The sequence below is a fragment of the Schistocerca serialis genome, chromosome 1 (assembly GCF_023864345.2).
Source record: "Schistocerca serialis cubense isolate TAMUIC-IGC-003099 chromosome 1, iqSchSeri2.2, whole genome shotgun sequence".
In the NCBI taxonomy this organism is placed as follows: Eukaryota; Metazoa; Arthropoda; class Insecta; order Orthoptera; family Acrididae; genus Schistocerca; species Schistocerca serialis.
The window spans coordinates 408,631,397-408,649,751 of NC_064638.1; the positions used below are offsets into that span (position 1 = coordinate 408,631,397).

Genomic DNA, 18,355 nt, shown 5'->3' on the forward strand with positions numbered 1-18,355 from the left:
GCTCTTTGCATCGATCGCCGTTACTGACCTCCGCTAAAAGCAGAACTCGGCAATAAAAGCGCGGCTGTACTTTAATTCTGTCTTTTTGTCCGTGTGTTTACGAGACGTCGTTAGAGGTTTTATTTGCATATAATTACACGACACTCGACCAACAGTCCGGTTGCATGGCAAACCCTGGATTATTTGAGCTGGAGGGTAAAAATGGGCCGACCGAGTCACCGGCGTGCAGATACCTCCTACGGCATTTCTACAAAAATTTAGTTCGAAATTGTTCAAATGGCTCTAAGCACTACGCGACTTAACTTCTGAGGTCATCAGTCGCCTAGAACTTTGAACTAATTAAACCTAACTAACCTAAAGACATCACACGCATCCACGCGCGAGGCAGGATTCGAAAAATTTTGTTATCTAGGCATGTCTTTCGGTGAATCCCTCACCCAGTGGAAAGTCCCAGGCGATTGCAAAAAAAAACGCGGGCGACTCCAGTATATAAGAAGGGCCAAGCAACAGACCAGCAAAATTACAGACCAATACTCTTCACGAGGGCCTGCTGCAGAATTCATGAGTGTATTCCAAGTTCGAATATATTTAGTTTCCTATGCAGGCAACATGGGTTTAGAAAACATCGTTCGTCAGAAACTCAGCTTGTCCTTTCTCGCGTGGAAATCACACGAACTTTGGATGAAATCACAAGAGCCTTGGATGAAGTGTAACAAGCAGATTATATATTAAATTTATTCCCATTTGCGAATATGGACAACCATCAGCTGTGTAATGGAATAAGACAATGAAAATTTGCGCTGGACCGCAAGTTCACATCATCTGGAAAAGCTAGGAGAAAAAATAGTTACATAGTTTAAAATTTACTTGCACAAAAAAGATGGAGTAGAACAGCATACTATCCAATTCTGCTCTGTCCCATTCCGCCACAAGACTACATTCCAGAGTAACAATTTTTATAGGGTGCAAATAACTGACGGACTTAAGCGTGTTATACAGGCTGTAACCGGTGTGCCGGCCCTGGTGGCCGAGCTGTTCTAGGCGCTACAGTCTGGAACCGCGCGACCGCTACGGTCGCAGGTTCGAATCCTGCCTCGCGAACGGATGTGTGTGATGTCCTTAGGTTAGTTAGCTTTAAGTAGTTCTAAGTTCTAGGGGACTGGTGACCTCAGAAGTTAAGTCCCCTAGTGTTCAGAGCCGTATGTAACGGGTGTAGGTATAGATTTTCTGTTGGTGACTAAATAACTTTACGTCACTATTTACGTCATTTGCACAATAATCATCATAGGCATTGCAAGTTGTATGTTTTTAGGTTGTTTAAAGAGAAAGCCATTAAGGCTTATTTTCGCCTGGCCAGCAGGTCGGGTGTTGAAGTGTAGACATGTGGACGCAAAACTGTTAGTCTATACTTACAGGTCTGCACGTAGTCCAGTTATTGCTGCGGTACGATCGTGCAGAAAACATCGGGTAATAAAGTTTGTGATGTGTTTATGGGAAGACTGACGCAGAGAAAGAACAGCCAACGCACTGCTGTGTGTACATATTTACGTACCACACATGTAAAAAATATTTGTACTTACACTCGTTACACCCTTTATAACTGATGTAAGGCAAGAGGCATTCACTTTAAGATTACATGATATTTAAGGGTGTGAAATTAACAATCAACGGCTTAACTTCCATTGAAATTAGCCCAAAGTTATAAAAACGCAACTGTAAACGTTAAGGGCAACCGATCACTGTGAAGTCTCACTCAAAATTAAATTAAAATTGCTGACGCTCCTTCCGTTCAATTCAGAGGCATTGTTACATGTCGCTACAATTGATTGCGGCACCCTTCAGTCTAGAAAATTGCACAACTCATTGTATCCCGCTATTCCGTTCTGTCCAGAGCACCCATAAACACTTTATTTCACCTATAATCTAAAAAGAAAAAACATATTTATCCGCTTTACTTCTAATAACGAGGATTCACAGGGACTCAGTCTTGTTCCATCCCTCAAGCAACTTAATTATTTCAGTGTTCAGCGAAGCAGTGATAGGAGTTGCCCGATCTGTATGTACCTGTGATGTATCTGTGGCCTAAGGACATTTCACAGCACGGCATGATCACTGTCGTGTTTGTATGGCATAACACACAGCTCAGTCTCACCCACACTCAACGCTGTACCTCGCCAAAGGTGCGGGTCCATGTGTAGCGACTGCTGCGGTGTACTGAATCTTGATCTGAAGCGCCTGACGTCCTCGCACCGCACTCTCTCAGGTTTGGAGACTATGTACAGTTCTGCAATACTAATGATGTGTGGATCGCCGTATACCAAATTCGTAATATCATGTTCAGTTAAGTCGCGGACAATGATCGCGGTGCTGCAGTTTTCGCTAGCATGAGGGTATTATTTGGTCCAATCTCTTCACCCCATGGGATAAATAATTTCAGGGATGATGGAGAAGGGAAAATATATATTTTGGAGATGGAAACTATTGAATCGATGTTAGAAGCCTACGATGATACATAACTTTGCCAGGAAGTACAGCAACGCAGTAAAGAGAAATACTGTGGATGAATACAAAACATTTGTGTATCACTGTCGCTTCTTCCCTTTCCAGTTCGAGTCGCGAGGTTGTTGGTACGCTTCCGAGGGAGTTCTAGTCTCTCTAATTTTACCTTCGTAGTCTTTTCGTGAGAAGTACTTCAGGGAACGCAATATATTGGTTGACTCTTCAAGGAACTCTCGACATTTTACCAGGAAACCACACAATTACTCTGCAATTCAGAGCCGAAGTTTCGTAGAACCACCGCCAAGCTTTTTCTGCACCGTTCCACTGTCGAAAAGCGTGCGGGGAAAAGGAACAGTTAAATCTTCCCGTGCGAGCCCTCATTTCTCTTATTTTATGATGATGACCATATCTCCCTACACCAACAAAATATTTTCGCATTCTTCGGAGAAACAATGGTAACAGTAATTTCATGAGAATTTCCTGCCGCAAGGATAAACCACCAATTCACAATCGTATTCATGGCACTCTCTTTCCTGTTTCGCGACAATACAAAACGAGCTGCCGTTCTTTGAACATTTTCGATGCCTTCCATCAATCCTATCTGATGTGGATCCCAAATGGCGCAACAATAGTCCAGAATAGAGCTGAGAAGCGTAGTGTAGGAAGTCTCTTTACTAGACCTGTTGCACTTTCTAGATGTTCTGCCAATAAATCCCACGGAGTCTTTGGTTCGCTTTCCTCACTATACTATTTATGTCAGCGCTGCAATTTAAGTTATTCGTGATTGTAATCTCTATTTAGCTGAATTCAGAGCCTTTAGATTTTGCGTGATTTCTCTCGCAACCATAACTTAGAGGATTCCTTTCGGTACTCACGTAGATGACTTCACAATTTTCATTATTTAGAGTCAACTGCCACTTATCGCACCATACAGATACATAACTTAAATCGTTTTGCAATTTGTTCTGATCATCTGACGACCTCATATGAAATTAAATATCAGCATCATTTGCAAACAGTCCAAGAGGCTTACTCAGGTTGTCTCCTAAATCCTTTATGCTGATGAGGAACAACAAGCAGAGGGCCAAGAACGCAAGATATTGCTTATGTTTTGCTCGATTACTTTCTGTCAGTTACTATGAAGTGTGACCCTTGTGACGGGAAATCACAAATCCACTAGCACAACTGAGACGTAGGTACAGGTACAAAATAGCAACTGGAAATTTAGACTGCCGAAGGTGCTGTGATTCGACGTTTTACAAAACATAACGGTCTAATCTTTACTGATTTGACGATTAGCATTTTCTGCTGCCAGCCGTCTCTCTTTACCAGCTTGTCTTGAGTTTGGGAGGCAGTTTTTACATTAAACAGGAGATCCATGGCTTAAATGCGGGGATGTGTTCGATGACTCAGTTTTTGGCAGATTTTTTAAGCGAACAAGGCCGCGTTGGCTTCCATCCTAGAGCGATCAACGGTTTGGCTGGTGTCATCCCGTCCCCAACGCCCCCCTAACTCGCAAGCTTCATTCCACAGGACCACGTAAAGAGAGCAGTTCTAGCTCTCATAATCAATCGTTTGTCGGGTACAGGGAGTAACGTTAATATTCGGACACGATGAGATTTTTTTCTTTGTGGCATCATAACTTTATTCTTCGCAAAACAAACCAAAAAAATGTAACCATGTATTATATTGAGTTATATCTCTTGTAAATAATACTACAAACTTTATCAACACGGGTTAGGAACGTTCATTAATAATACGATTTAAATAAAACTCGATCCTGTTTCACACTACTTTAATATTCGGACGCTTTTCAGAACTAATTATTTCAAGTTTCTGTGAAAATATATTTTTCAGTATCTTGTCGGGTAGTAATTCTGTTGTATCACTCCTTTCAAACCCTGAAACACGCTGTTAATCATCATAGACCTTCCTGTTATTTTAATCGACGCTTTATAGCTCCTTTGGAAAATATTGGTGTCTTTTTCTAATACGCTGCTCTAGGTCTTCCCACACATTCTCAAAAGAGTTGAGGTCTAGTGACTGAGTTGGAGGTTGAAAGATTTTGAGGCTGTTGTACAACAAATATTCCTGCATAACGCGAGCCTTATCATTGGCCAGGTAAACTTGAACGTTTTTAATATCCACATTTTTCATCACCATTGTGACCATAGTTCTTTTAATACGTTCAGGTAGACATATTTTCCCATATTATTGGTGATGAACACTAATTCCAAATGTGTATAAAGAGCCGCAGACAAGAACGCTGCACCTCTGTGCTTTACAGTCGGCTTAAAATATGTGATTTTAGTTTCTTCATTCTTCTTCTGCCACACCATCATTCGTCCATCCAACCCAAAAATGTTAAATTTACTTTCGTCGGTATAAATGTCGTTCCATCGAGTTCCTTCCTTCGTAATTAACTCATTAGCAAAGCCAATCCCTTTTTTTGACTTCATTCATTCACACAGGGTTTCTTCCTAAGCACTCTTCCATTGTAGCCACTGTCTTTCAGTGTTCTTCGAATAGTCTGATGAAGCACCTTTTTTCCAGTCTCGTTGTAAGATGGCAAGAACTATGCCCCTTACATGAAGTCATTAAAGATCACCTAACTCACGTTGAGCGAACAGTAGGGCTGAACAAAATGACTGACAAGGCACAATGCATCTTGTAGAGGGTATAGTATGGACGTATTGGAATAATTAATGTCGGGTGATGGATTTACAGTAATTCACACGACATGAAAACTTTGTGGAAATGAGACGATTTACTGGACGCTAGTTCACCCCAGGGAAGTATTTAGAGTTGACCATGGCTGGCTGGGGAACGGCGAAGCGAAGCGACAATAGGCAGCTCTGAGAAAGCGGTAACGCGGCACGGCCTCCAGCCGCCTTAAGATGAGTGACAGCATGGGTGGTTGACCCCGACCCAATGCTGGTGTACCGGGAAGCAGACGGAGAACTTGTATGCCTGTTGATAAATGTCCGCCGTCCCGTTTTCAGGGAAACATGCGAGAAAGCCGTGCAAAGCTACGGTGGAGCAGTCAACAGAGGTCGAAATATGCGTGTTCGTGACTATAGCACCTTCACGCTGAATTCACGGTCTGCAGAGTCTGAAGTAAATCAGATGAAGAACGACAGAATGAAATACGCCAGCCTCCGATGGGAACGTAGGACTGAGGAATTTGAAGTACTCTCCTGGGAGCCAGAATTCCGGAAAAATTGGTGTTTATGCAGATGCTAACCTTGATGGGTGGCACGGGAGGAGCTAAGTAGAAGAAGTTGAGAGGAAGGGAAATTTTGTTGGAATTTGTTCACTTCCCAGAGCAGGCATTGGTCGGCGCTGGGAAGCTACGCATAATTAATGCGACTTGCACTGCAATTGGCGTAAGTGATTTTGCTGGAGGGGAAACCGAGGCAAAGAGCGGACTGGGAGAAGTCCCCGTAGAGGTCTTCTGTTCCCAGCTTGCCTAGAGTGCGGACGTGGCATTCTTTACTCAGCTTGCCTGGGAAAGAGTGAGCATCTCTGCAGTTTAGGACCTAGCAAATGGAACGATTGAGCTTGGAGGTAGGAAATTTTGGTTCAGCTATATACTGAGCTAGATAGCTAGGAGTGAATAGACGAGCGCAGCCTTGCAGCACCACGAGGTCGGCCGACGTCTGCACAACGACGCCGCTCTGCCACACTGTATTCGGTGATATTGTGCCCTCTCCGGCCACTGATTAATTTGTTGGATCACGTCGGCAAAGTTTGCACAAGGGTTTCATGGGACGTGTACTGTAGAATTCTTCTCGCACTTCGCATTACGCCTGGGTCAGTCGATAGGAATTACTTTTGAGTTATCGTGCTTTATTCCACGCAAACGCAATTGATTACCACCGCCTGATAGGAGAGTCTTGTAGTGTGATGATTGAAGGTCGGGAGTTAAAATAAATTTGTGCTAATCGACTGCATCTGTTTTCAATCAAGTAGTTGAAATCCCACGTCACTTTCTTAATTAATTTTATGTTCAACATTTGCATCTGGTGTTCAATAGCTGAATATAACATCAATGTGCACCCCTTTTTAATTAAAAGTGATCAATTCTGAATAAATTAATGTCAACACTGCCACCGCAGTTCAATCAGGAGTCACAGGGCCATATTACTTTTTTTGCGTTATCCGATATTGCGGCAGTTTTGCACTCTCTGTTGATCCGTTAGTCAATTAGTTGGGATGAACACACGCCAAAACCAGCTAAGTGACGGGTGGGGTGTTACACCGTTTAGAAGCTCACTACTTAATCTGGCTCCACTGATTGTAGGATCCTCCTTTAGTTTTCGTATTAGATTCCTCTTCCCATGTGTATCCAACTTCTTTGGATTGCCCCTTTTTTCCGGCCGCTGTGGCCGAGTGGTTCTGGGCTCTTCAGTCCGGAACCGCGCTGCTGCTACGGTCGCAGGTTCGAATCCTGCCTAGGCCATGGATGTGTGTGATGTCCTTAGATTAGTTAGGTTTAAGTCGTTCTAAGTCTAGGGGACTGTGACCTCAGATGTTAAGTCGCATGGTGCTTGGAGCCATTTATATTTTTGCTGACCCTTTTTAAGGTATATGGTCCATATAGTCGTCGTTTTTGAATCGTGTGATGACATCTGCAACAGTACTCTTAGTCACGCTGAGGACGGGAGCATTATTCTATACGATTTATCTTTCGCGTTATGAAAAATCAGAAGGTGTCGTATATCAAAAGCGGTATCATCGTTGCGTGGCATTATACCTCCTTGACAGTCGTCCGCTCTTCTAAACAAACACTGCCTTCTGAATCAGAGTATGTAACTTGGCGTGAACGACAAACTGTCAAATATTAAAGTAACGTGAAAATTCAAGTGTTTTTTTTAAATCGTGTTATTTAACAACTGTTATAATTTGTGTAAAAATTTCACATTGCGAGGGGCGTTCAATAAGTTAGTTTTATTCAGGATCCCAGTACACTATATTATTCCCGACTGTTTCGACCACAGAATTGTATTTTTTCAGCATAATCTCAGTTCAGTGCGACGGCCTTACGTCACCATACTCGGAGGGCCTGCATACCTGCATGGCACCTGTTTACTGGTCGATGTTGGAGCCAAAGTCTTGCTGCATCGATAACCTCGACATCAACCAAGTACTTTTTCCGTGGCATTGGGTTAAACAAATGGAAGTTGGGAGGTGCGAGATCCGGGCTGTCGGGTGGATGAGGACCAGTGCAATGAAGTTCAGTGAGCTTCTCTCGGACGCGCAGACTTCGGTGAGACCTTGCGTTCTCAAGGAGAAGGAAAACTTCTTCAATTCCAGTACATTTCAGAGCTGATCGCTGCACCATGAAGAAGGACTTCAAAGAGAATAACCGCTTCAGAGTCCCAGAAGTTAGTCGCCATGATTCTAATGGCTAAGGACGCGGTTTTGAACTTTCTCTTCGGAGAAAAGATGGTGTGGCGCCGCTCCATGGCCTCCCATTTTGTTTCCGGTTCAAAGCGATGAACGCATGTTTCATTGCCTGTTACGTGTTCGACAAAAAATTGTCACGACCAATATCGTAACGCGCAAGAAATTCCGCACAGATGTTGCTTCGTTGCTATTTATGGTATTGTGTTACGCGGCGAGTAATCCAGCGGGCACACTCCTTTGAGTACGCTTGCTCGTGGACGAGTGTGTCAGCATTACCAACAGATACGTCCAGTTGGCATCGAGGTGTTTGACTGTGATCCGTCGAATGACAATTACCCACAGGTCCAAACACTGCAGGAGTCACAGCCGTGTGCTGCCGGCTGCCACATGAGAGGCCGGTCAGATTTGTGCGACCTTGTTGCGATGTTGGCAGACTCCTCGCCCAGCGGCTCCCCGTGCTTTTGTTGACTGTCAGGTCTCCGTAGACATTCTGCTAGCGCCTATGAATATCTGCGATGCTCTGGTTTTTAGAAGATAGAAACTCATGACAGCTCTCTGCTTGTGAAGCACTTCTACATCTACATCCATACTCCGCAAGCCACAGGGTGTGTGGCAGAGGGTACTTTGAGTACCTCTATCGGTTCTTCCGTTACAGACGCCACTTTGAAGGCTACGTATAGCGCCGCCAACAAACGAAACTTCATGAAACTGTATAGCCTGAAACGGGGATAATCCTCGATGTCCCATAACAAATTCTGCATCTTTTCAAACGAAACTGGCCGAGAAAAAACGGGGTTGCACTACTCACTGGATGCGCTTCATATTGTTGACTGGACGTCTACATATAATACTTGATTACTTCTTAGTTTTGTTTTCTTAAGAACAAAGCCATGATGCTACAGAGTAAATATCTTATAATAGCCGAATATTATCTTACTCACTGTACCTCTCTGTCACTTGATTTCCACTTCTGCGCCAGACTCACTATGAGCGCAACCTAACAATAAACTTGTTGTCACTTTGATATATGTTCCATTTCATTATATTGGTGAGCTTATTACCTTCACTATCATTAGATTTGTTTTTGGAGAGGATCCGCCTTGAGAAAAACACAAAGGCCGCGCGAGGTACCCGCGCGGTCTCAGGCGCCTGTCACGGTCCGCGCGGCTTCCCCCTTCGAAGGTTCGAGTCCTCCCTCGAGCATGGGTGTGTGTGTGTGTTGTCCTTAGCGTAGGTTAGTTTAAGTTAGATTAAGTAGTGTGTAAGCTTAGGGACTGATGACCTAAGGCGTTTGGTAAAATAGGATCTTACCACAACATTCCAGATTTCCAAAAACAAAATTTCTATTGTTTCTCTCTTGTTCTCTCTTGTTGCCACATTCTGTGATTTTCCTGGATTTTTATATTTTTTATTGCAGTTTGTAATTTTTATGCAAATAACGGCAATGTTGTTGTGGTCTTCAGTCATGAGACTGGTTTGATGCAGCTCTCCATGCTTCTCTATCCTGTGCAAGCTCCTTCATCTCCCAGTACATACTGCAACCTACATCCTTCTGAATCAGCTAAGTGTATTCATCTCTTGGTCTCCCTCTACGAATTTTACCCTTCACGCTGCCCTCCAATTCTAAATTTGTGATCCCTTGATGCCTCAGAACATGTCCTACCAACCGATCCCTTCTTCTAGTCAAGCTGTGCCACAAACTGCTCTTCTCCCCAATTCTGTTCAATACCTCCTCATTAGTTGTGTGATCTACCCATGTAATCTTCAGCATTCTTCTGTAGCACCACTTTTCGAAAGCTTTTATTCTCTTCTTGTCCAAACTATTTATCGTCCATGGTTCACTGCCATACATGGCTACACTCCATACAAACACTTTCAGAAACGGCTTCCTGACACTTAAATCAATACTCGATGTTAACAAATTTCTCCTCTTCATAAATGCTTTCCTTGGAATGTCAATAAAAACAAAACAAAAACAAAAAATAAGAAAAGCATAAAATGCAGGAAATGTGCTAACAAGAGAGTTAATAAAAGCCCACTGGTGATGTTGAAACTTCAGCGAAACATGTCTGTGAAATAAAGGAAAAGATAATGATTGTGTTTGGGTTGATGGGTTGGGTTGTTTGGGAGAAGAGAACAAAGATCGAGGTCATCCGTCTCATCGGATTAGGGTAGGACGGGGAAGGAAGTCGACCGTGCCCTTTCCCGGCATTTGCCTGGAACGATTTAGGGAAATCACGGAAAACCTAAATCAGGATGAACCGTAGTCCTCCCTAATCCAAGTCCAGTGAGCAAACCACTGCGCCACCTCGCTCGGTGATAACGATTGTGCTTTGCTCAAAGCGGACCCTCTCCAAAAACAAAGCTATTTGTAACACGGACAGAAGAGCTTCAACCTCGAGACAATTGATATCGCTGTGTACGGTATCACGTTTAGCTGCTCGAACTGAGATGCGACAAATGGTCCGGGAGGTGCCAGTGACCTCTCGGTGAGAGGCCGCAAGCGGCGCAGTTACGCGCTCGCGCGCTGGCAGCCAATGTAAGCAGCGTGCAACTGGAATGCCGTGGGCGGATTTCGGCGGCTCTAGGCGCGGTGCGGCGCGGCGCGGAGTGTGGTGCGCGTGGGCCCGCGAGGTCATCGCTCCCCGCGCAGCCGCGCCGGAGAGTGCTCTGGCAGGGTCCGCGTGCGGCAGGTCAGGATCCGGGCCGCCGCCGCCGCCGCCGCCGCCGCCGCCGCCTCGGCCTTTGCCGCTTCACGCCGCGTCTCCCTGGGCCGCCCGGCTATTTGCGTCATACTTTCTGGCCGCCTGCCGCCGACAGCTGCAAAAATCCCCTCCCACGCCGCACCGCCTCACCGCCCGCATTGTCTCACGGTACTCAGCTCTCTCTCCGTATGCGTCTCGTCCTCTGAATACTTCGCCTCTGCGAAGAAAATGGCTGCTGCTAAGCTTCTCCGGCGACTCGGTTTAGGTGGCGGTCGTGTTTCGAGGATATACTACGCGTTGAGTCCGTCAACTAGATCCCATGCTTCCAGGAATATTTAGCTCGTTCGCGTCTGTTTGTCTTTACTTAGTGGCGACTGTCATACACAAGCTGGGCACGGTAACATGGCAAGTTATTAATAACACGTTCAGCCACCTCTTACTCTTACTGCATTTTGCGTTTGCGACGGAGTGCACAAGATGTACACTACTGGCCACTACAATTGCTACACCAGCGTTGGTCAAGATCCAATTACTGTTAGCAGAATACGGAATCGGTGGGTTCAGGAGGGTAATACGGAACGCCGTGCTGGATCCCAACGGCCTCGTATCACTAGCAGGCGAGATGACAGGCATCTTATCCGCATGGCTGTAACGGATCGTGCAGCCACGTCTCGATCCCTGAATCAACAGATGGGGACGTTTGCAAGACAACAACCATCTGCACGAACAGTTCGACGACGTTTGCAGCAGCGTGGGCTATCAGCTCGGAGACCATGGCTGCGGTTACCCTTGACGCCGCATCACAGACAGGAGCGCCTGCGATGGTGTACTCAACGACGAACCTGGGTGCACGAATGGCAAAACGTCATATTTTCTGATGAAGCCAGGTTCTGTTTACAGCATCATGATGGTCACATCCGTGTTTGGCGACATCGCGGTTCACGCACATTGGAAGCGTGTATTCGACATCGCCATACTGGCGTATCACCCGGCGTGATGGTATGGGGTGCCATTGGTTACACGTCTCTGTCACCTCTTGTTCGCACTTTGAACAGTGGACGTTGCATTTCAGATGTGTTACGACCCGTGCCTCTAATCTTCATTCGATCCCTGCGAGACCCTACATTTCAGCAGGATAATGCACGACCGCATGTTGCAGGCCCTGTACGGGCCTTTCTGGATACAGAAAATGTTCGACTGCTGTCCTGGCCAGCACATTCTCCAGATCCCTCACCCATTGAAAACGTCTGGTCAATGGTGGCCGAGCAACTGGCTCGTCACAATACGGCAGTCACTACTCTTCATGAACTGTGGTATCATGTTGAAGCTGCATTGGCAGCTGTACCTGTACTCGCCATCCAAGCTCTGTTTGACTCAATACCCAGGCGTATCAAGGCCGTTATTACGGCCAGAGATGGTTGTTCTTGCTACTGATTTCTCAGGATCTATGCACCCAAACTGCGTGAAAATGTAATCACATGTCAGTTCTAGTATAATATATTTGTCCAACGAATACCCCTTTATCATCTGCATTTATTCTTGGTGTAGCAATTTTAATGGCCAGTAGTGCACTACGAGCTGAGTCCGTCAACTAGATCCCCTGCTTCCGGGAATATCTACCTCGTTCACGTCTGTTTGTCTTTACTTAGTGGCGACTTTCATACACACGCTGGGCACGGTAACGTGGCACTTTATTTATAACACGCTCTTACCGTAGTTTGCATTTGCGACGGAGTGTACGGGATGTAACTTAATTAATAAGGAAAACTGACGCGAGTGAAAATCACAGACGCTACAGCAGAGGCGCTCTCCAAATAACGGTTTCCACAACAAAATTCTGTCTCGAAATCTGGTATAAGACCCAAACACTAACTGTTCTTATGTAAAGCACACCAGCGGAGAGACTCAGTATCACTACAGCAGGGTTACTAAACTCAGCCTTCAGAAACCTCTTCATCAAGCAAGAAGAAGTAAATATTTCAGAAATTGAATCAGAACAACTGCCAACATGAGCAAATTAGGATATGCTTGGTGAAGCGAACTAGCTTATATCGCTTAATAAAGACAAGGTCTCCGGTCCAGATTGCACACAAGTTACATTCCTTCCAGAGTATGCTGATACAATAGTTTAACACTTAGCAGTCATACACACCCAGTCGCAAGTCGAAAGATCGTAAAAACTTGGAGAGTTGCGCAGATCACAATAGCCCAGAAATGAAATAGGAGTAATCAGTTGAATTACAAATCCATATCACTAACGATTTGCAGTAAGATTCTGGAACCTATACTGTGTTCAGACATTCTGATTTACCTCGAAGAAAACGATTTGTTGACAAACAGCCGACACGGATTCAGAAAATATTGTTCTTGTGAAACACAACCAACTCTTTATTCTCGCAAAGTAATGAGTGCTATTGACAGGGGATGAAAAATTGGTTCAGTATTTTTGGATTTCCGATAGGCTTTCGACACCGTTCCTCACACCGACTTCTAATAAAATTTCGCTCTCAAATAAAGTACCAACTGGAAGTTTAGACGGCTGAAAGTTTTTATGCGACTTTTCTCAATGAACAGCTGACGCCCCGGAATCATCTCTATAAAGAGGAGCTTATAAGGGTTATCTGTTGTAGTTTGGAGTTTACCACATTCCGATAGGAAGCAGTTCACATGTAAGGTTTGAATCCAGTATCTACTATTGAAAGGTCTCTGTTGGATTCCTTTCATGTTTAATTTCTTAAATCTGTTGCCATTTATGGAATAAATTCCTCTTCTAAACGTACTGTGGCGTTTCTGACTATCTGGGAGGAGACTGAGCAGTGGAACGTGTTACTTTTACACATAAACAAGAACGATCTGTCACACTACTACACTTTAAAGCACAGTTTATATGTAATTCTTATATGTAATTCATGTCACACAGTTTCATACGGAACCTACATCCGCTTTCTTTTATATACTGTATATGATAAGATACTGTCATCCCCCTTCCCTTTTGTGTGAGAGGATGAATGAGCATATGTATTTCTAGTTGCATGCTTGAGGGTAGCAGACAAGGCTGTCTGCTAGAGAACAGTAGGACCAACGTCGGAACAGGTAGCTACCCTTCCTAAAAGCAAAGAGGTTTCTATCCTTAGTATGGTTCTGTCCGTCCGTTGTCATGTTGGTATAGGAAGCTGCCCCTCTGGCCACTTCCGTTTGTATTTGTGAGCCACCCTCAGGAAGCACGCTCGGCTGTAGGGCAGTTGCAGGGTGGCCGTGGCGAGCGTCTGAAGTGGTAAGATCTCCGGCTAAGCGCGTGTCTGCTAAGTCCATAGGACAATGGATTTGTTAAGTTCAGCCTAACTGAAAATTTAATCATCTTTATTTCGGTTTTAACTCTAAAATATCTAAGGTTATCTTAAATTGCAGCGTAGTGTAATTCTCGTGTGAAGTTCATATTATTTTCCGGTTGTTGCTTTGTTACTACTTTTTGAATAATATTCTATTGCGCACTAAGTAGTACTGGCGTATTCCTACATTCTCCTTGCCCAGGAATATCAAACCGGCGAGCCAATTGAGGATAACCCAAGAAGGTAACAACACAAAGGGCGTGGAGCCTTTTGACACATACTGTCCAGAGTAACTGGCAGACTTCAATGACGCCTATCAACATCTCCTGACGGATGCCCACTGTCAAGCGACAGTAAATCATGGTTCGATGTTCTCTGGTCGCTAAGGGTGGCACAAAAGAAGAGCCATTAAGTGTCATCCTTGCCCAGGAATATCAACCTGGCGTGTCAAACGAGGATACCGCACGAATTTGACAACACAAACATGGAACCAAATCGAGATGTACGTGACACAGACCACCAAGAGAAACTTCATGAGAGGGCAGAGACGGCGGGATTGCACGCAACAGATGGACAAAAAAATCCCTACTGACAGCTGCGGCGACGCACCCCCTTCCCCTCCCCCTATATTGTGCCTCGGAACAGTGGAAGTACTGAGTGTGTCAGTGAACAGTGATTATACGGTTCTTAGTCCAGTGCATATACGTGTGTTTCTGTCGGAGAAACTCTGACTCGTGTGTTTTGCAGGAGTTCGATTTATTGGTGTTTATTACACTGACTCTTGTATTTTGCAGGTGTTCTATTTATCTTTTTTTAGACTTTGACTCTTGTATTTTGCAGGTGATTTATTTATTGGTGTTTTTTATTAGATATTGACTATTGTACTGTTTTATTGATCAATGTTTGTTCTTGTGTGATGTATTAGATTTGTGTTATTTTGTTTCTTAAATTCATTCATGTGGCATTGCTTCGTTTATCAGTCAGATAGCTTTTTATTCTCATTGAACTGTGATCGATTAGCCTTTGCATGGGGCATATTTACTGTGAGGAACCCCTTAAGGGTAATAATCACATAATTATTGTAGTTTCAGTATAATGACACAGTGCTCATTGTTTGCTAGCTAATTGAAATATAGTAGAGTGATTAAATGAGTGCCACATAGTTATTTTAATTCTACAAATTATTAGTTTTATACGATATAGAATTTTTTTTGCGATAACCACTTTGTAAAACATGTTTTTTCTCTTATCATTTTGTTGCTTTTGCAGATTGTGCATTGTTATGTTCTGCTTTTTAATACCGATGTTATTCGATGTTCTTTTTTTTTAATTGCTGTGGCACCTTTGCTATTTTCATAAATTTTGCTTGTTAATAAACAGTCATAAATTTTCCTGTGATCAGTTGGCTCTTGCAATGAGCAAATACTGGTGAACTCCATAAGGGTAACAACCAGAAATTGTTTTCATATTAATGACACAGGAACCATTGTTTTTACTTGCTGACCGAATTAGATCTACACTACCTTTTAAATAGGTGTCACAGATTGTGTTCTTTTTTTTCTGTTTGAAATTGGTAGATTCTAAAGATGTGTTGAAATTATTGTGTTTTAGCAACTAGCTGGTGTCCTTTTGCCATTTCTTTTACACTTTTGGTTTAAGTAGGGTGTGAGAAGCCTGCTTGGGAATGTCCTAGCATGGCCAGAAAATTCCCTGCACAGTCTTTTCCCGGAGCGTTGGGGTTATGAAAGGTCTCTGTTGGATTCCTTTCATGTTTAATTTCTTAAATCTGTTGCCATTTATGGAATAAATTCCTCTTCTAAATGTACTGTGGCTTTTCTGACTATCTGGGAGGAGACTGAGCAGTGGAACGTGTTACTTTTACACATAAACAAGAACGATCTGTCACACTACAACACTTTAAAGCACAGTTTATATGTAATTCTTATATGTAATTCATGTCACACAGTTTCATACGGAACCTACATCCGCTTTCTTTTATATACTGTATATGACAAGATACTGTCATCCCCCTTCCCTTTTGTGTGAGAGGATGAATGAGCATATGTATTTCTAGTTGCATGCTTGAGGGTAGCAGACAAGGCTGTCTGCTAGAGAACAGTAGGACCAACGTCGGAACAGGTAGCTACCCTTCCTAAAAGCAAAGAGGTTTCTATCCTTAGTATGGTTCTGTCCGTCCGTTGTCATGTTGGTATAGGAAGCTGCCCCTCTGGCCACTTCCGTTTGTCTTTGTGAGCCACCCTCAGGAAGCACGCTCGGCTGTAGGGCAGTTGCAGGGTGGCCGTGGCGAGCGTCTGAAGTGGTAAGATCTCCGGCTAAGCGCGTGTCTGCTAAGTCCATAGGACAATGGATTTGTTAAGTTCAGCCTAACTGAAAATTTAATCATCTTTATTTCGGTTTTAACTCTAAAATATCTAAGGTTATCTTAAATTGCAGCGTAGTGTAATTCTCGTGTGAAGTTCATATTATTTTCCGGTTGTTGCTTTGTTGCTACTTTGTGAGTAAAGTGGAACCACGTGTTGATCAGTAACTCTAACTAAGTTCATCAATCTTAAATGCGAATGCTTGTGTGATTATAACGTCTCGTCTTGACTATATTTTCAATATAGCAACTTTTCTTTATGTTCAGCCCACGTGGGGTGTACTTTGCGAGACCACTACCACGTGCTTATATAACTGTTTGTCCCATCAGGTTAATAGTAAGACGTTAGTAACCAGTTCAAGGTTTTGCTTTTGTCAATTGCTTTTCGATCTAATGTATTTTAATTATCAAAATTATTGTGGAGTTGTACGCTTTGTGTAAACCAAGTTGACCACGTGGAGCATGTGGTGTAATCATCAAAGTAGCCCTCAGCTATTCTTTTTGCGAAGACTTCACAAAGAGTTAATATGAATTTAGTATACCAGTGTGTGGTAATTACATTACGGACAGGATTGTGGTATGAACGTAATTTCTTTGGGTAAAAACTGAATCTGTTGGTTGTGGTTAATTTCTTCTTGCTTATGTTTCAATGTTCTTCGTGAGTTATTTTATGAATGCAGTGTCGTATGCAGTCTCCCAATCTTGGCTCCATATTTTATGTGTTCCGTAAGATTACAATCTCACATTTTTCAATCGTAAATAAGGCACCAGCTGAGTTATAATTCACGTATAATATGCTGAGATTTCAATGAACAATCTTAAAATAAATTTCCAAATATAAACTGATTTCTTTCTTTTTATTTAAATTCTCTTTTTATATATATATATTACCGGTTTTGTATGACTATTAAAAGATTATCATTAATGTTAGTCTGCTTGGTAAACCTAGACTAAATATCTGATGAAACAGTTGCCCAGTAATCCACGGTTAACGTCCCCAGACAGATCACGGCTTTTAACCCACTTTCATTGTCAATTAGCACCGATATCAGCATACCAAAATAAAGTTACAACATTACACTATATAAACTGTTCTGTCTTATTGATTCTGTATCCTTGTTTTCAGACTTAATCAAATATGTGACATGCAATAGCTCAAAATATGCTCTTATGCGGTAGTGCTTTCTTTCATCGACACCTTCAATTTCTTTCATGGCCGCAGTAAATATAAAGCTACACTAAAAGCTAGCGTGGACGCAAGGATAGGCTCCTAAATGGCTGGCAGAAGACAATATGAAAGGCCAAAGCACTTCGTCCTAGACATTAGAGAGATATTATTGCCTAACGTAGGTAAGACGTTTGTCAGATACTTTTGATCCACTGCTGTTTGTTTTTCCTCCCCGGGAACAATTTGTGGCCTAGTCGTTTTAGTGCAAATAGTGGCAGCATAAAATGTAAATAGCGATTTTGCAAAGCCGTTCAGAAATGTATTATACGTGGGGTGCCACAATTGTAATGAAAATCGGTCCTATCCCGACTTAGGTCTGTTTATCCCGTGTTCGAAAACCGGCAACGACCATGATGTTGTTACATATTCTGTACGCAGGGTGTTGGATGTGTAGGCAGGGTACACACGTCCAGGTATAGGTGAAGGGTCAATTGTGTTTGAGTATTACAAAGCAGATTTCGGTCCCTTGCTTTCCGCAGCTCATGGAATCAGCATGGGCAAGCACAATACAGCAATATCATTTTAAACCTCTAATGCACACACCTGATACCATCGCACCTGACGAAATACAGTGTTTCAAAAAGAATATACGCATTACAATATATTACGTTGTCAAAACTTTCGATCGCTGCGCCAGTACTCGGTAATTGGAAGAACAAATACATAGTCTAATTTATATATGTTGCCAACAGCTGCGGTTGTCCACTGTTTACTTGGTTACCGCCACATATTTCAGAATGGCTACTCCGCAGCAGAAATCATTCTGTGTAGTCGAGTTTGTGAAGCGTAATTCCATGAGTACAGT

General features: G+C 43.2%; 1 protein-coding gene across 1 annotated transcript in view; it reads right to left on the minus strand.

Moving 5' to 3' along the window:
* Window positions 1-18,355, minus strand: part of LOC126475533 (protein doublesex-like) — a 398,582-nt gene that overhangs the window by 161,526 nt on the left and 218,701 nt on the right. The window lies entirely within an intron of this gene.